A 20,629-nucleotide genomic window follows, 5' to 3' on the forward strand; every position below is an offset into this window, starting at 1 on the left:
ATATTAAGATTCTGACTGTCATAGCAATTGTTTGCTATGAGTCGTTAGCAATTTCTTCACTACTTTGTGCCTCAGTATTCTCCTCTATAAGATGAGGGGTTAGAAAATGTGGTTCCAGTTGTGGTGGCTTCATAGAATATTCAGACCATTATTATCATGATCATTAGCAATGTCTTCTTGAGGATTCCATAGAATCTGAATTTGTCCCAGGCATGGGTGTGGGTTGGGGAGCAGAAACTGAGAAGAGATTAATTTGTCCCTAATGAGTTTGGCATTCTTTTAAAGAATCTGTTAGATTAAATTATCACACAGTCAGAGAAGTTTCCTAGAAGCTCTAAGCTGGCCATCCTATTAAAGGCTGAGTTGAAAACCATGTTGAAATTCTATTACTTACTCCTGGAGAATTTCTATTAGTTTTGAATCACTGACAGGGTCACTTACCTCAATTAAAAAAAAAAAGAAAAGAAAATGTCTCTGGAATTACTAAAGACCTACTTGGATTCTATTTGTTACTGAAAATACACACGCATGGACATACACATTTTGGGTCTATCTGTTCCTGAAAAACAGAACAAATACAAACAACACATTTCATATGATGAACTGTATAAATTATATAATTGTATGTGAACCATATACATATACACATATATGTACACTCACATAATAAACACATGCATATCTTTGTAAATATATGCACATACACATATGATATATGCATGCATATGCATATGCATATTCATACATATAATATAAGCACATGTATATAATAACAAACCTATTGCATGTGTGTGTGTATATATACCTGAACACATAGAAGATGTATATATGTATGTATGTGCATGCATATACACACATGAATATATAATCAATGCATGTAATACACATGTATATATGCACAATCATAAACATATATAGCATGCCTGTTTGCATCTGTATGTACACATGTGCATATACACGTGTATACTTGCATGCACACACATGAGTATGTGTACACACATATATACACATATATGCACATATACATATATACACATGCATACACACATACATATGTACGTGTGTATATATGTGTATATCTATATCTGTCTATGTATCTATGTATCTATGTATCTATCTGACAGTTTTACTGGTATGTGAACATTGCATATTTTACAGCTTCTAGAAACCACAGGTTAGAACTAAACTCTGGTAAAGGCAGAGTTTAAACCAGGTTGAGTTTAATTGGCAGGTGTCAGACCCAGTGGTGAGTTAAGGGGATGTCTACCCCGTGTCCTTGAATCTGGACGATTGCCAGTCATCTTGACGTGTATTCTGCTGCTGGACTTTGATGACTCTTTATGACAGAATGAAGCTGACAGCTCTGCTTCACTTAAATTCAGTCTTTGGTAAATCAAAACATCAACCATCATATCATCATGTTATTGGTCCTCTTGGAAAATGAAGGGTGAACAACACATATATACACACATGTGCATCTTACATATATGCTTATGCAAATGGCTATGTATTTATATCTGTGTAGATGAATATATGTGCATATACACAAACCTACACACATATACATACATCACATAGATATTTTTTATGAACTACATGCACAGGACCACACAAATATGTGTATGCACATGTATGTATGTGTATCATAGACTTAGCATGACATAAATAAAACATTATAAATTTCATCGAGGAGGTTCTTTGATGCTCTGGGACTAATGTAATCCATATGAAGACTTTCAGAGAACTACTTCATTTGTGAAGAATCCTCCCACTGTCTACAAGGTGTATGGGACTAAACAGTTCATATTTCTGAACATTCTTTTCTAAAGTTATCTTCTCTTTTACATACAGGTGTGTATTTTGCATCTCAAAATGGAATTCCAGTTCTCTCAGGGCAGAGACTGTGTCAGTTTTTTTTGCATCCCAGTACTAATGACTGTACGTCGTAAGTATTAATTTAATAAAGATATTAATTGACTGAACAGTTTTCTCCTCACAACAATACTGTGAGTTAATACATAAATTGTTAAGCCCATTTTACAAATGAAGAAATTTCCCCCACTTAATATAATTTTATTTTTTTCCCAATTACTTGTAAAGATAGTTTTTAACATCCAGTTTTGTAAGATTTTGAGTTCCATTCTTTTTCTTCTTACCTTTCCTCCCTCTGTCCCCAAGACAGCATGCAACCTAATACAGTCATATTGAACCTATGTCCACATTAGTCATGTTGTGAAAGAAGAGTCTGAACATAAAGGGGAAAACCATGAGAAAGGAAAAAAGGAGAGAAAATAGTATACTTCTATCTGCATTCATAGATCTTTCTCTTGTTTTGGATAGCATTTTCCATGTTGAAATTGTCTTAGATCTTTTTATTTCTGAGAAGAGCTAAGTCTATCAGATTTAATCACTGCAAAATTATTCATATTTCATTTCAAAATGTTTTCTCAAATGAAGAAATTGATGTTTAGATTTTTAATGGCTAATCAAGGTAAGAAGATTTCATTTTATAATAAAACAACTACCACATGTTACCATGGACAAAAACAAACAAACAAAAAAAGCAAGACAAAATGCTAGTTCTGGAATCTGAGGACTTTGGAGAGATATTTTCCATTATTGCATCCACTGGACTTGGGGGAAGTTAGTTGATCAGGAATTTTCTGATTAATCACCCTCCCCCTGCCTCCACTAGATTTTGATAAAGTTCCCAAGTGTCATGTGCTTCATTGTCGTCTCATCTGAATCAAATGTAGGACCTGGGAGTTGGGGAAAATGCACGGTGTTTGCAGTGCTTTTCTAATATCAGTATATTTTGAAGGGATTACACAGTAACAGACAGAAGATGGCGTACAAGTAGTAAGACAGAGTAAAAAGTGTGCTGGGCTAAAATTATGAAGACCAGAATTCAAGCCCTCCATTTAATATTCTTAGCTTTGTGATTCTTTACAATTTTTTGAATCTCTATGACCTTTAAGACTCTCCTTTGCACCTAGTTCTGAAGTTACAAATAGGTTGTGAATTGGTAGCTATTTTAGTGAAAAAATCACAGGTCATACCCATATTCTCTATTTTTACTGCAGCAGTGAGATTCCATAGTTCACTTCATCATATTATCCCCCTTGGGGAGAAAAATTAAACATAAAGAAATAAGCATAACTTCACCTAACAGCATTAAAAACTGTTTGCAATGCAACGTCATGGTTTCATGGGTGGGATTCCAAGCCAGGCTTGCTGCTTTGTCTTATATATATGATAATAAAGTAAATGGGATTTCATGTCATTTTGACATACATTACAGTATCTATAAAATTATAATGCTTGCAAGATTATGGTGTTTCTATCCTTTCATATCAATTTTTGTGGCTTTTGTTATTTTGAAAAATGACCTAAGAAACACTAAAAAGGGAAATTCATTATTTTTTAAAGAGGTAGAAGTACTAAGAGACTTTTACATCTTTAATTTGTCATATGAAATTCCAGGATAAGGAAACATTTTTTATTTTGATGACTGACAAACTCTTGATACTTCATTTGAAATTTCCCCAAATCATTTTTGGTGATTGTGATATATGAATATGGAGGTGCTAATACAGGACATCTAAGACAGTTTATTTATTATAAGATACCATGTGATATGGATAGATCACATTGGATTGCCAGTGCAATCTACGTCATGGGTTCAAGTACCAAATATTTTGGTTTTACTTAGATAATGTTAAGTTTGTTTCAGAGAGTAGCATACACTTCAAAAAATGTCTTTTCTGTTAAAATATTTATTTTCTATTATTAAAATAATTACTTTATTTAGTCATTTCCATCATATCCAACTTTTTGTGACCCCATTTGGGGTTTTCTTGGTAAAGGTAATAGAATGGTTTGCAGTTTCTTTCTCCAACTCATTTTTTCAGGTGGAAAACTGAGACAAACAGGGTTAAGTGACTTGCCTACGGTCACACAATTAGTAAGTGTCTGATTTGAATTCAGATTTGAATTCAGGGTTTCTTGATTCCTGGTCTGGTCTTTTATTCACTGTGCCACCTAGCTTCCCCTAAAGTATAACAAAGCATGACAGCTAACCATAAAGAAAACTGAAAAGCAATAACAGAATTTAGGATAAGATTAATAACCCTGGGTACAATATAGTTACCGTCTCATTAAGTAGAAGCGTCCATAATTGGTTAGTTGAAGCTTGGTCCTATCTGTAAGATTTAATTAAAAATTATCTTCAATATTTTCTTATAGCCAAGCTTGCATGGCTCTATTTGAACCAAAAAACTCTTTTAAAGCAGTTTTTGTCTTGACTTTAATACAGCTTCTGTAATGAGGGATTTGGACAACATGACCTCCAACTCTAGCTCTATGATTGTATGATGCTATTTACCCAATCCTCTACTTTTACCTTCTATAGAAAGAAATAGCATTTATACTCCTATACAGATTTCTTCTTCACTTGGCCAGTAAAAGCAGGAAGAAAAAGTGTTAATGATTACCTCATGTACCTGCATAGGCAGGAAATATTGTAATTTCCCTACAATGATCTTTTTCTCATCAGAAGGCAGTCATTTTCCTAGTAGCAAGGTGGGAAACGTTTCTCATCAGCTAGCTGTTTACCATCATCACAATATTAGCAACCATATCATATTAATATACTCATATATATACATATATATATATAACCATAATCATATCATAGCTGTTCCTAAAATACTTTCAGTGAAATGACAGAAGATTCTACGTTGCTTCAATTTCATTCTCTTATTATAAAACACCAGTCTTTTTATTCACCTGTTCAATTATCTTTGTAACAATAAATAAGAACTACAGTGCTTTGTCCAAAAACCATTTGTATCTGAACTTCTTCAAATGTAAGATGAAAAGACTTATACTACTAGTACTGCTGCTACTACTACTACTACTACTACTACTACTGCTACTACTACTACTACTACTGCTACTGCTACTGCTACTGCTACTGCTACTGCTACTGCTGCTGCTGCTGCTGCTGCTGCTGCTGCTGCTGCTGCTGCTGCTGCTGCTGCTGCTACTACTGCTACTACTACTACTACTACTACTACTGCTACTACTACTACTACTACTGCTACTGCTACTGCTACTGCTACTGCTACTGCTACTGCTACTACTACTACTTCTTTTACAATCACTTCTGTTACTACAACTATTGCTGCTACTAATAGTAGCTACTAACTAATACTGTGGCAGCTGCTACTTCGGTGATTATTTCTGCTTCTGGTACAACTGCTGCTGCCAGTGCCACTCTTACTGCTACGACTGCTACTGCTTCTGCTGCTACAACTACTATTACTGCTGCTACTTCTATTGCTACTGTTACTATTATCACTACTACTGTTGCTGCTGTTACCACTTTTATCAGTACTAGTGCTTAGAATTCGCACTAATAGTATCAGTATAAGTACTAATAACTAATGATAGTGGTAGTGGTGGTGGTTGTATTTGCATATTTGTGTGTGTGTGTGTGTGTGTGTGTGTGTGTGTGTGTGTGTGTGTGTGTGTGAGAGAGAGAGAGAGAGAGAGAGAGAGAGAGAGAGAGAGAGAGAGAGAGAGAGAGAGAGAGATCTACAGTCTTTTGAGCAGTTTCATAGCCCATTTTCTGTTCCATATCTATTAACAGAAGAGCCATTTGTGTGGTATGGTATATAGGGTTCTGACCCTAGAGGCAGAAAAGCCTGACTTTAAATCTTGTCTTTGACAATCACTAGCTATGTGACCCAGGGCAAACTTCACCTCTGTTTTGCTCATCTGTAAAATGGGGAGGAAGGAAACAAGCATTTATTAAAGGTTCACTATATATGCTCTGTACTAAGTGCTTTACAAATATTTCCTTCCTTAGGGGTAGATAGAGTCCTCCAAATTATCTCTTGTAGTTATAATAAGGGTATCTAAGAACTGAATTTCTTCCTTCATTTTTATTTATAGATTTCCAAAACAAACTTAAAGTGACAATTATCTCTTCTTAGTATAACCTGATAGATATGAAATTATGGTGATTTAGGAGCAGAACGGATTTTGGAGATTTTGTAGTTCTACTTGTTCATTTATTTTTCAATGAGGAAACTAAGGCCCATACATGAAGTCATAAAATTTGCTAGACTGGAAGCTTTATTCTTAGATACACAAACCTGGACTTCTTATCACTGCATCTCTTCTACTTCCAATAGCAATTTCTTGATCATTATTAAGAAATATCTGTATCTATATAATGGACATTTTCATTCGATATGATGAACCCATGGGGAGACCCTATATCTGGGAGAGAGATAGAGGGACATATGATTTCATTCTTTCCTTATGAATTCGTAGTGTTTATTAATAAGGGCCAGTCTTGATTCTGACCCAAGGTAAATAACTCCCATTCACTCACTGTCTCCTTGTTCTTATGTTCATTCCACATTCCTGATTTAAGCCAGGCAGTAGGGACAGAACCTTGTTCTGATTCCTCCCTTCCCTGTTTAGCTGTCTCCCAATGATTTTTGGGAATGCCAAGCAAGGAGAACTGGGGTTAGATTAGAAAGAATGCTGTTTAGTCAGTTCAGTCAGTGATTCATAGGCATTCCTATTTGAAGGAACCCTTGAAGTATTCCAGTTTAATTACCATGTTTTACATGGAGGATGTTCTGAGAGAAAGATTGACTTGTCCAAAATCATGCAATCAAGAAAGAGCAGAGATGATATCTAACATGCATCCCTGGGCTCTAAAATAAGCTTTCTTTTGTGACTTTAGCAGGACTGACTCTCTTGGTTCAGAGCCAAAGAGTAGAATTTAGTGCAGACCAAGTCCCTCAAAATAGATTTTACTATCCCAGGATCTGTTGCCTTGTGCAAGAAACACAGCCTTAAAATAAAATGCCAGAGGTTTGACATTAAAGTCAAGGTTTTCCAATATGTGTTTACTCAAAGTAATTGATCAACAATAAAATTTAATGAACAAAAATTTATTAAGTACCTATTATGTTCCATATACTATGCTAAGCAGTTATCATGTGTCAAAAATATCAAGCTCATGTTGGCGCTGAGGATATAAAGATAAAATCAAGAGAGGTGCTGATATTAGAAGGCTTACAATCTATGGAAGAGAGAAAGGGCCTAGACATAGTAAACAAATATGGTGCATAGGGTAATATTTCAAGATTATTGAACTTGAGATGGCAACCAAGGTATTGAACTCCCTAACTTGACTTTTTTCTTAGGGATGGTGGGATATTATTTCATTTATTACCTAAACTTCAAAATGTAAATGTTTCTAAAAAGGAAAGGAAAAAGATATGGTTTGATTTCCTATTTTGTATTTTTGAAATGGATTCCCAAGAGCCTTGCTGGTGTTTGTATGTTTCTCTAAGGCAGTACAAGCCTTCACCGAGCTGGGAGGAAAACATAATCATGTTGTCTTCTATAAAAAAAAAAATTCATCTAAACTCTCATTATAAAGTATTGTGATGATAACAGTGTATTATCCTGGGACTTTTGAAAAACAAAGCAAGCAAGTAAAAGTGAAACAAAGGAAAAAAATGTCCCGAATCATAAAGTGATATGTGTATCCCCCAAATAATGACTGATGCCACTTGAAAGACAAAAGATCTGAAATTTTACAACAAAATTTGAACAAAAGCAGATATAACCTCCCAAGGTACTGAGAATCATTAGTTAAAATAGAGAGAGGCAGTATGGTTATCTAGATATGGAGGTGGAGAACATGGGCATGGAGATAGCCAATAAAAAGGCACAGAGATGGGAGATGAAGCATCATAGGTAAGAAATAAGCAGGTCAGTATGACTGGATTGTAGAATTCGTGGAAGAGATTAATGTATAAAAATACTTGAACAGCTTTAAATTCCAGACAAAGGAGTTTATGTTCATTTGTAGAGATAATATTGAGTCACTGGAATTAGTCAGATTGGTGGCAAAGGAGTGACATGATTAGATCTGTACTTTAGGATAATGACTGGCTACTGTGTGGATTCTATATACAAAACTCAGCCCCTCCTCTCCCACAGGCTCTCCATATTGGTGCTACACCATGCAGACATCTGACTTTCTCAATCTACTGCATCTCAGAGCTCTAAGGGTCAAGCAATCCACCAGCCTTAGTCTTCTCAGGGACAGGGATTACAGGTAGGGACTGCTGTGTCTGGTTGCCCCATAATCTTATGTTTGACCTTGGGCAAGTCACTTCTCTCAAACTGTAGATCAATCATATTCAAAATGAGGGGTTTAGGCTACATGGTTTCTCAGGTCTCTTTGGCCATCAATTTACATCTACAATTCTACTGTATATGTTTCTACTTAGGGGTGTGCTGGTAAATATTTAACAACTGACTTAAAAAGTACATAGGACATATAAGTTTAATCTGTTCTATTAGCAGTTTCTCCATTGCTTTAAGTCAAGACAATCAACAAAGCAATGAGTCACACTTTGGTAACATTTTCTGCTTTTTGAGGTCTAAGTGCTCATACTAAAAACATAACAGTTGGCTATTTCAGGCAGGATTGAAATTACTTCACAACCCCTTTTTTATTATTCTGTCCCAATTAATGTGAACTACAGGATTCTTAGAACTTAATTGAATCAATCTATCAAAGGTATGAACCAGTTAGGGACAAGCTGTTAATCAATTTGGGAGGAGGAGAGTGCTTTATTCATTGGATAAAGGCTGATGATGCTCCTTGGAAAATATCTTATGATTGGCTGAAAGAACCAGACATACCTCTGAGGCAATGTATATTACATAACAAGCCAGTTCAGAATCACAGAATGAAAGAATCTGGATTAGGAACACATCCAAGAAGGATTTCATGACGGCCCCAGGAAGGGAGAAAGGACTTCCAGGATCCAGCAGCTGTAGTTGTGAATTACTCCTTTGCTATCTGCATATTCTTCTTGTGTACCTCATCATCATGGTGCTCTAAGTTTGAACCCACTCTTCCACAAACTTATGTGTACTTGGGGGAGAATGTACAGTACACTTTGGAAGAGGGATGTTTTTGTACCAACTGTTTCTACTATACTACTTTAGTAAATACTCCCTTGTAAAAGCTAAATAAGTATGCATAGCAATTTTTAGGAGGCATACTCCATGGGGTCTGAGTGACACAAGTAGAAAACTACCTCTATGTTCTACCTAGAACACTGAGGACAGAAGTAGTCATGTATTCTCAAGGGCCTCAACCGATGAATGGGATCAGAAGTTTGTCAGAGAGAGGCCAGAGAAGATAACACACTATGAATGCCTGAAGTTATATGAGTATTCAGAAATTTCCTAGCTGTGTGAATCAAGGCAAGTCCTTAGCATCTATAAATTTGAGATTCTTCATCTGTAAAATTTTAATAATAAAAATAATAATAACGCAGAGCTCTCAGAGCCCTTGTGAGGACAAAATGAGAGAATGTTTAAAAGTGCTTTGCAAAACTTAGACTTTACATAACTGCTAGTTGTCACCATCACCTTCAACATTACTGTTGCTATCATCATCATCATCATCATTATTATTTTTATTATTTACCTTAGTACCCTGAAGTAGAATGGCAAAATATAAAGAACCCCAGTCCTAGAGTCTGAAAACCTGGGTTCAAATTGTGGCTCTGATATTTATTAGCTTTCTACTCTAATAAAGCATAGAACATCCCTGTGCCTCAAGTTTCTCAGCCGTGGAATGGAGCTGTTCATACATGCACTGTGAATTTCTTAGGTTTTGTTAAATAGAGCATACCTATCAGTTTTAAAGTCGTTTCATTAATAGTACTTCGATAGAAAATATCAGCAATGTAGTGGAAACTCAGTAGGAGATTTCCCAGTTTCCAGAAACTTTAGTTTCACCAACAATGTATTGACTCTTTACCGAGGATATGTCCCAGTGCTGTGAACTGTGGAGATGACTGCATTGATTGAAAATAATACCTATTCTTGTAGCATTTACACAAGGGCTTATACCCAGGAACATAAAAATAGACAGAAATATCCAGAATGAAATCTGCTGATGAGCTGTAGCCTGGATCTGTGTTGTCAAAAATGGTAAAGTATAGAAAGTTTCCTAGCAGGCATAGCTTTTCATTTCTTATATATTTTTGCAAGTATTCGGGATTTATTTTCTCATCCTTCATTTCTTATAGTCCTTCAAATTCTTTACAAAAGGTGGAGCTGGATGGTGTCATGTTTTTTTTTTATTTTTTATTTTATTTATTTTCAGTGTTCTACAATCGCTACCATATAACTTAGATTTTTTCCCTCCCTTCCCCCTCCCTCCCCAAGATGGCATACAATTTTATATAGGTTCTACACATGTATTCCTATTAAATACAGTTTCACCATAGTCGTGTTGCATAGAAGAAGTAAATGAATGGGATAAATCATATAACAAAATAAAATGTAATACAAAAGAAAATGATCTGCTGCATTCTGGGACTGAATTCCATTTTTCTTTCTTTGGATGTGGAAGGCATTTTGCCTTAAAAGACCATTGGGAATTTTTTAAGTCCTTGCATTGCAATGAAGTACTAAGTCTACTAGAAAAAATCCTCACACACTGTGGTTGTTGCTGTGTACAAAGTTCTCCTGGTTCTGCTCCTTTCACTCAGCATCAGATCATATAAGTCTTTCCAGGCCTCTCTGAAGTCTTCTTGTTCATCATTTCTTATAGCACAATAGTATTCCATTACATTCATATACCAGAATTTATTCAGCCATTCCTCAATTGATGGGTATCCTCTTGACTTCCAGTTTTTGGCACCACAAAGAGAGCTTTTATAAACATTTTTATGACACCCTTTCCCATTTTTATGATCTCTTAGGGATACAGTCTTAGAATCGGTATTGCTGGATCAAAGAGGATGGTGTCATGTTTTACAAACTTTGTAGTGATCTCGTTCCCTCCCCCTCCCCCCTGCTCCTTCCTTCCTTCCTTCCTTCCTTCTTTCTTTCCTTCCTTCCTTCCTTTATCTTTCTTGAACGTTGGAAGCTTTGCTTTCTGAATCAATTTTAGGGTATTACTTAGAGGCCTTAGTAACATAAAAATGGCTTTTCAAAAGTTACATCAATTGGGCCTAGCATACTGGAGAACCTCCTGCTAGGATCTTGGTGAGGGATTTATACCAACTTTCCAAGGACCATCCTAGCCAATTAAAGAGACCTTGTTACTACTGAGTAGGATATGAGATGGCAAACTATTTGGCTAAGGAAATCCATAAGAAAATTATTTTGATAAACTGATTTAGAAATTTACTCAATGACACTCTGGTTACCTATACTTGTGAGGAACAGATTTATATACAGGCACAGTATTTACTTCTAGAAGAATATCGGTACTGCTCTATTCCTGAGTATAGTTGCTGACTCTACTATAAATGTTATTCAAGTAGAGTTCACTTGACCATGACTAGGGAGATCCTATGCTCTAACACTCTTAGACACACTTTAATTGAGCATTAATATTGTGATGATAAGGAGAAAAATCTTGGAGCTCTCAGGAGGACAGTAATGATATATGAAGGGACATCAACCAAGCAATAATTCATCAAGAATTTATTAAGAAATTATGATGTGCTTGATGCTGGAGATTGAAAGACGAAAGTGAAAACACTCCCTATGTTCAAGGAACTTACTGATCAAAAAGAGAAGGGACATTTGGAGAAACTGGAATATAGTATATAAAATGATGAAGCTGGAGCCACAAAGCCAGGATTTTATAATGAGCAGAAGTTAGTTGGCTGTTGCAAGACTTTGAAAAGTTAACTCAAAGACATATTCACTTTAAGAAAGTCTTCCAGCAATAGTCTAGTCTCCCAGCAAGAAAAAATAAATACTTAAACATTTGACACTTCTCAAATCAGGAAGAAAAAAAAAAATCAGTTCCTCACAAAGTAAGAATCCTCAGAGTATTATGCTGGTTATGTCACTAAGTGATTCAGAAGGGTATTTCAGAGAAACACAAAGAAAAAAAAGTGAATGAAACAAAGATAATGAACAAACAACGATCCTATCTTTGATAAAGGAAGAAGCTCAGGTTAAAGATGATAAAATCGTAGAAAACAGCGAGTTGGAAAGTACTTCGCAAGTCACAGACCACCACATAATTATTAATGTTCTCTATGGGAGAATTCCATTTGTGTTTGGATTAATAGATAGTGACATTTCGAGGGATTTTCTCAATGCTGGAACTCTGCAATATTTTGGCTCATTATGTAGTACTTTGAGAAATCAAACTTATTCAAATATAATTTGAGGCCCCATCAAGTGTTTTTCTAATAACGGACCAAGCAAGTACCATTTACCAAACAACAAACATTTTAATTCAGAATCTAAAGTAAATGGAAATACAAAAATCTGTTGTTAGAAAAAAAATCCTCCCCTTTAACACATGGTGTTGCTCAGTCATTTGAGTCATGTCTAATCCTTCACGGCCCCATTTGGAATTTTCATGGCAAAGATGGTGGAGTGGTCTTCAATTTCCCTGCTTATGTTACAGATGAGAAATCTGAGGTATCACACAGCTAGTTAGAATCTGAGGCTGGCTTTGAACTCAGGTCTTTTTGTCTGCAGGCCTGGTGCTCTCTCCACTGCACCACCTAGCTGTCCAAGCCAATACACAAAGGGCTTCAATTCCTTTATCATTTTGAAGAAAGAAGAGACACTGTTCAGGCAAGTCTAGCTGCACTGTCAATAGAATATCTCCATGATGCCATCCCCTAGACACTCTCAAGCTCCCTAGTCATTGCTGCTTTAAAGCTGCCATATTATGACCTTTCTGGAAATTCTATGGGCCAACTGCAGGAGGTATCATCTGTTGTGTTGGCTTATTTTTCCTCAAAGATTGTTATCTCTCATTTCTGTGGCCTGCTTCAGGGTGAATTTTTAGCTCTTTTGTAAATTAGGCCCTATCTGTCAATTTTTTTTTCAAATTGACTCACTCAACTGCTACCCTGACAACAGAACATCGACTCTCATTCTTAGCTCCACTAGGCTGATTCTTTCCTTTGAACTTTGTTACACCCTTGGCAGCTAGTGATGAGGACATTCAAATGACCCTGGAGCTTCACCAGAACTGACAAACATTCTATTTCATTTTTCCCCCAATGGAAAAGGTCTGGGTTCCCCTTACAATGGGATAAGAACAGCAATGAGCATATTCCCTTATGACAGAATGATAGAAGGAAAGACAAACCTAAAAACTGCAAAGGTGAATTACAATGGATGATGCTGTAGTAAAGCAAAATGGAAGAAAACCCAGTGACAGATTTGTAATGAGTGTGGAGAGGAGGAACATTCTCATCATATGATTAGGGAAAAATATTGGAAAAAAAAACCCAATGGATTTGATTACACATAGAAAAAGGACTTTTGTGTAACAAAAGCCAACACCTTTAAAGTTAAAAGAAAAAATAAATCACATTGGAGATAACTTTGGCAATAAATGAATCAGATCAAGGTTTGATACATGAAATCTATAATTTTTATCTACAAGATACTAACACCGTTGTCAATGGAGAACTGCTCAATTACTATGAGCAGGTAATTTTGAAGGAAAAACACCAACAATTGATGCTCTAATGACCTAATGGTCAGTAAAGTGCAAACTGAAACATTTTCAGGATATCATCATCCACTTAAAATAAGAGTATAAATAACATCAAAAAAAGTTCCTAAAACTTAATCACCGTAGAGAGAACTACCCAGAAGCAGACCAGCTAATGTGTAGTAATGATCTTGTAAATGGATCCAAACATTTTGGACAACAATTTGGCAGTTTGCCACTGAAGGTGCAAAACTGATTATACTTTTTGACCCAATGATTCCTACACTATGATTTCATCCTAAAATATCATTAATGAGAAGAAAAATACCTAAAGGGACAAAAAGACTCATTGCTTTATGAAAATATTCATTCACTCAATTTATTATAACAAGCAATGAAATTTCTTTGTAAAACAAATGGAGAATGACTAAATAAATGAGAATAAGTTAATAGAACAGAATAATATAAGACCTTAGAAAATGAGAAATCTAAAAATCAAGAATTCTGAAAACATCTACATGACAAGTTGTGATATTAGAGCTGCATACGCCCTCACTACCATTGCTTGTAAAAATAAAACAAACAAAAACCAAAGCAAAATAAAGTGGAACCTTAGAGAAACTTGGAAAGAAACAGATGAAATCTATCTATCTATCTATCTATCTATCTATCTATCTATCTATCTATCTATCTATCTATCTATCTATCTATCTATAGATATATATATATACATACATACATACATCTATATTCATTTTCTGTAATGTCATTGGTTATTAACTGTAAAAATTAATTTTAGTAAGATTTTATCCTTTATATCATATTTTTATTTGGTTGTTTTTCTTTTGATTATGGTCACCAAGTATATAATCACAAAAAAATGAAAACACTCAAAAATAGCATGTTCTTATTCTCTTGTTTTAGATACAGCTCTTTCTCCTTTCTATCTCCCCCTCCTCCTGCTCTTTCTCTTTTCCTTTTCCCTCTTTGCTCTACCTCTCTATATTTCTGACTCTGTTTTTCTGTCTCTCTACCTCCCCAGCACTACTCTCACTTCTCCACCCCACAGTTATCACTTTGTAGTGTAGAGAACACTGCATGTGATGATGAAAAATGTGAATAGTTGAATTTCAGTATAATTTCAGTATAATTTACTGCCTACCCATATGACTTCAAGTAGATCTTTTCACTTTCCTGGATTTCAGATTCATCATCTGTAAAATAGTATGACAATAGTACTTACACTACTCAACACATAAGATTGTTGTAAGGATTATTACTTTGCAAATGTGAGTTGTGTTTATGGTCATCATTTGTATTGGTGCTTTATTTTACTAACCTGTTTAAAATGTGCTAGCAACAGAAAATTTGAAATTGAGGAGGCAATCCCATTCAGCATGTGTGGAGTTTTTCTAAACCAAAGGTGGGGTTGTTGTTATTGTTGTCCCCTTATATCTATAGTTACAGCATCTCTACGCTGAACTAAGCAGATGGGCTTAGTTATAATAGGTTAATGAGCAGGAAACTGGGAGCTAGGTCTCTTTTCCGGACTTTATCAGTATGGACTAAGTAGTTAAATTGGAATATTGAAATATCACTTGAATATCTGCAAAGCACTTTTTTCATCTTACTTTGATTGATCCTTATGACAAGCATTTAGAGTAGGTGCTATTACCATTCCAATTTTATGGTTGAGGAGACTGAGGCCAACAGAAGTTAAATGAGTTCCTCAGGGTCAGGGAGCAAGTCAATGTCTGAGGATAGACTGAATTCAGTTCTTCCTAACTCTAACTGCCTGCCTGGGAACAACTTTATGTAAATAAATATGTAGTTCATTCATCTAAATATACTCAAATGTACATACATATACATAAGGGCATATGCATGTATGCTTGTAGGTATTTATGTTGACTCCTGGCTAAGATGGCAGCTTCTTAAGAGCAGGGGCTAGTCATTACATTTTTGTCTTTGTATTCTCACTGCCCGGAACAGGTCTTGGCACATAGTGGGAGCTTTATAAATACTCATTGACTGTTAAGAAGTTTGGTAAAAAAAAAAAAAAATCCTTCCTAAGGGTCTTGCAGGGTCAAATTGGCCTGGGACCAAAAAAAAAAAAAAAAAGAACAAGATGATTTGGATCAAGGTCAAAACTTGGGTCCCTCCCACAATGTGCCTTATGGGCCCCTAAGTCAACTAGGATGTTAATGTCTCTACTTGGGCTCTATATTCTTTTTACAGAATGTCCAACATTGGCATATTAAGATGGTTTTATGTGAAAACTAAGACAAAAATCACAAAAAACCAGAAATGAAAACTGGAATTGTGAGAGCAAGGAAAAGTCTCATATGCAAGAAATTTAATTTTCTCAGCTGTATTTTAATGCCAACTGTATAATGCATCATTACACCCTTGTGCCAAAGAGCTGGAAATCCATGCTAACCTGACAACATGTGTGAGCTACAAAATAGCTTCATTAGAGTCCAAAGAAAAGCCTGTTGTAGGAAATTTATGAAAATGTAGGTGATAAGGATCCCTCCTACTCTCCTCTCTCTCTCCTTCTCTCTCTCCTTTTTTCTTCCTCCTCTTTCCTATCCCCTTTCCTCTCCCTCCTCCTTCTCCTTTCCCTCTTCCTCTCCATCCACTTCCCCCTTCTCCTTTTCCCATCCCCCACCCTTTTCCTTCTTTACCCCCTTTTTTCTCTCCCTGTCCCTCCCCTTTTCCCTTTGCTCCTTATCTTTCTCCCACCCCTTCTCCTTCTCCCTCCCCCTCCTCTCCCTCATCCTTCTCCTTCTCTACCCACTCCTCTCTCCCTATCTTTCCTCTTCCTTCTTCCACTCTTTTCTCTCTTCCCTCTCATGAAACCACAAGATGAGGATAAATTTAGTAAGTACAAGTAAAATATCTCATTTCAATACTTCCCCAAGATGAATTCATTTTTGTAGGAGGTGGTGAATACTTTATCAGGATCACTGAGAGTTAGCAGTTAGTGGATTAGGTTTAAATGCCAGGCACCCAAGTGAATCTTTCAGATAGGGCTTCTTGTCAATAAATCTTTATAAAGGAGGGAAATCCCACTTCCTTTTCTGGGATTCTTTGCAAAGCAGGATGTGGTAGACAGACAGTCAGGAAGACTTAAATATAAATCCTGGCTCTGACACTTAATAGCTTTATGGCATGGAAAAATAAATTAAAATCTAGAGTTTCAATTTACTCATCTCTAAAATGGGGATAAAAATAATAACTACTTAAGTCACTAGCATTGGTTGGTTGGAGCCATGGACCTCCATTTATGGAGGAGGGACAGGACTGATATCTCTAGGATGTCTCCTCATTTCCCAACAAGTTACACTCTCATTGGACTTCTTTGGCCTCTCCACCATGTTACTATGCCTCCAAGGCAGATGCCTTCCCTATTTCCCCCCAGCCTGCTTTTCAGCTTGTTTGTCTGTGTTGCTTCCTCCATTAGGCAATTCTAATTTAAACATCTTGAAGGAAGGGGCTGTCTTTTTCTTATCCATATCTCCAGTATTTAGCACAGTGTCTGACATGTAGTAGACCCTTAAGAAACTTTTTTTAACTATTGAATAAATCACACACATGGTATGAGGTTCAAATCAAATAATATATAGAAAATTTTATTCTCCAAACTGTTAAGTGCTCTTTAAATGCCAGTTGTTATTTGTGTTTTTATTATTGTAAGGATAGTATTTTTACCTGACTACAGTGATTTCAATCCAGTAGTGGCTGGAGCATCAGGCTTAGAAAATCTAAGTTCTAGATCTCCCTCTGATAAACGCTATGCTTTTGACCACGGGTGAGTTAAATAACCTCTGTATTCTAATGTGAAGAATGATTCATAAACAGATAAATAAATATAAAATATGCACCTGCTAAAAGCAAAAGAATTAGTCTGGAGAAGAGAGCTAACACTAGGGTAATCAGAAAAGCTTGCTGTAGGTGGGAACACCTAAGCTGGGCTTTGAAGGAAGCCAGTGATTCTATGATGTTGAAATCATGAGAATTTTTGTAAAGGAGAAAGTCCATGCAATGGTATTGTGATGAAATTTGAAATTTCATGTTCAGGGCAGAGAAAGCAGGCTAGTTTCATGGGCAAATAGTTTGGAAACATATTGTGAAAGATATTAAATGTTAGAAAGAAAAAATATATTTTATCCTGAAGGCAATAGGGAATCCCTATACATTCTTGAGAAGGAGAATTTAGACCTATGTTTTAGGATTATCACTTTGGCAGATGCGTGGAGAAGAAATTAGAAGGGAGTGGTACAGGACTCAAGACTAAGAGATCAGTGAAGGACTCATTACAATAGTCCATGTGAGAATTAATGGAAAAGTCTGAAATAAGTTCTGACTGTGTGAGTGGAGAGAAGGGGACAGATAGATAAAAGATAAATTTATGGATGTGGAAGGAAGGAAACAATCTTTGATTAAGTTCTTGCTATGTGCTAGGCTAAGTGCTAAGTGATTTACAAGTATTAAATCATTTGATCCCTACAAGAACTCTGTCAGGTAGTGATGTTATAATTTACAGCTGAAGAAATGGATCCCAGAATCACACCATTAAGAAGTGTCAGAGGCAGGATTTGAACTAAGGTCTTCCCAATTCCAGCTCCAGTACTTTATCCATCAGTCAACCTACTTGTCTCATCTAGACAGAACCTAGAATTGTCAGATTTTATGGCCGGAAGATGGCTCAGTAGTCAATTACAAGTCATTATGTATCAGAGCAAAAATTTCTGTACACGTGTATCTGTGCCCAACAAAATTGACTGAGTCAGAAGGAAGCTTAAACAATTGCACCAATTGGTAAGCCAACACACCAGCCATGGGGAATTCCTGTTTGACTGAGCAAACAGTAAATTCCCATGCATTCACTATGTTTTGACTTTGATTTCAAACCAATTCAAACATTTGGGCAAAGTGCCCTAAAAGGAATCTTTGATTTACAAACAATTTTCTCTCCTATCTCACCCTTGATCCCTTAGCTCTGTACTTATCTAAGTTTGACCATGGAATTGGTCTTCAATCGACATTTTCTCCATGCTTAACTTAGACCTTGACCTCAGTTGACATGTGCTCCATGTTTAACTTAGACTTTGATTCAAGGAGGGATGCCCTTCTCTCCAATGTGAGCTTTATCTAATCCCTAACAAGTGGGGCTTCTGTCCTGAACTAGACAATGAATAAGTATCTTTTATAAGGGACTCTTTAGGCTCTGCTGGCAGTAACTGGGAAGCAGTGCAGGAGTGAGGTGATTCATCATCGCATCAACCTCTACATTCTCCTTTGGTTGTTCAGTTGCTTTACAGTCATATCTCAATCTTTGTCACCTCATTTGGGGTTTTCTTGGCAAAGATCCTCTAGTGCCTTGCCATTTCCTTCTCCTGATCATTTTGTTTTTTGGATGAGGAAATGAGACAAAGAGGGTTAAATGACTTGCCCAGGATCACAAAGCTAGAAAGTGTCTGGGGACATATTGGAACTCAGGAAGATAAGTTTTTCTGAATCTAGACCCGATACTAGGTCCACCGTGCCACCTGGCTGCCCATACTGTCTTTTTGGACTAGTCTAATTATTAGCTTAAAAAAGAAAAGGAAATTATAACATGTCCTGAATCTCTTTCTGTAAGCTGGATCCAAGAGCCATTGTCTCTTCCATATGATTATCTCTCTTTTAAATTTTTTGAAGATAACAGAGCAGTAACAAATTGTGTCCATGTTGACTCCAATGATAACCACCCTTTGTGTATGACTATATATGCAAACAGCTTTACTTGTGCTACTTCATCTGATTCTTAGAAAGACTGAAAAATAGGTACCATTTTTATGCCTATTTTACAGATGAGGAAACTAGGACAGAGTTTATGTGATTTGCTCAGGGTCACACAGCTAGTCAGTGTCTGAATCCTCATTGGAACTTGTCTTCCTGATTTCAAGTTCATCATACCACTTACTGTATCACACTACTCCCTTAATAATATGCACTTACGTATCTTTATGCATAATCATGATTATGAACATATGTAAATATACAGATATAAATTAATTTGTTGTTTTCCATCATGTTTGACTCTTCATGACTCTACTTGGACTTGTCTTGTCAAAAATACGATAATGGTTTTCCATTTCCTTCTCCAGCTCATTTTACAAAAGGTGAAACTGAGGTAAACAGGATTAAGTGACTTACTCAGGATCACACAGCTAGTAAGTGTCTGAGGCCAGATTTGAACTCATGAGATGAATTTCTGACCCCATACACTATCCACTGAGCCACCTAGCTGCCCATGTTAAAGGTATAATAACACTGACAAATAGAAAGCTGTATTTCCAGGCCCCATTCATGACCATCCTGAATTTTTCATTCTCTTAGCTAAACTTTCTCATTTCATTCAACTAAAATTTCAGTGGTTTCATTGGATCACAGATCTTAATCTGGAACAGACTTCAGAGACCATTTAATCTAACCCTTTATTTTGTAGAGAATTAAATGGAGACCCAGGGAGGTTTAGGGCCTTGCCCAAGTTCATACAAATGGTAAATGTCATGAGGAGAACCAAATCCATATCCTCAGAGTCTAGAGTCACTGCTTTCCTTTGTACCATACTTCATTTCACTACCCTGATCAGTTTCCTGGAGGCAGCCTTAAGTTTATAGAAACCCTTTGTACAGTCAGTCTCCTAGAATGATAAATGTTGGAGGGCATATGGGAAAACTGAGACACCAATGCACCATTGGTGGAGTTGTGAATTGATTCAACCATTTTATAGAAGAATTTACAAGTATTCCCAAATATTTATAGCAGCTCTTTTCAGGTGGCAAAAAATTGGAAATTGGTGGGATGTCCATCAATTGGGGAATGACTGAACAATTTGTGGTATATGATTGTGATGGAATACTATTGCGTTTTAAGAAATGATGAGCAAGATGCTCTCAGAAAAAAAAAAAAACAAACAAACATGGGAAAGACTTACATGAACTGATGCAAAATGAAATGAGCAGGACCAGGAGAACGTTGTACAGAGTAATAGCAAAATAGTGAGATGATACTTATATATTATAAGCAATA

The 20,629-nt window shown here is 36.2% G+C and overlaps 1 pseudogene; it reads left to right on the forward strand.

Moving 5' to 3' along the window:
• Nucleotides 1-5,408, forward strand: part of LOC140512410 (protein MEMO1 pseudogene) — a 57,524-nt pseudogene extending 52,116 nt beyond the window's left edge.
• The last annotated feature ends 15,221 nt before the right edge of the window (nucleotides 5,409-20,629 follow it).

Source organism: Notamacropus eugenii, chromosome 6 (genome assembly GCF_028372415.1).
Source record: "Notamacropus eugenii isolate mMacEug1 chromosome 6, mMacEug1.pri_v2, whole genome shotgun sequence".
In the NCBI taxonomy this organism is placed as follows: domain Eukaryota; kingdom Metazoa; phylum Chordata; class Mammalia; order Diprotodontia; family Macropodidae; genus Notamacropus; species Notamacropus eugenii.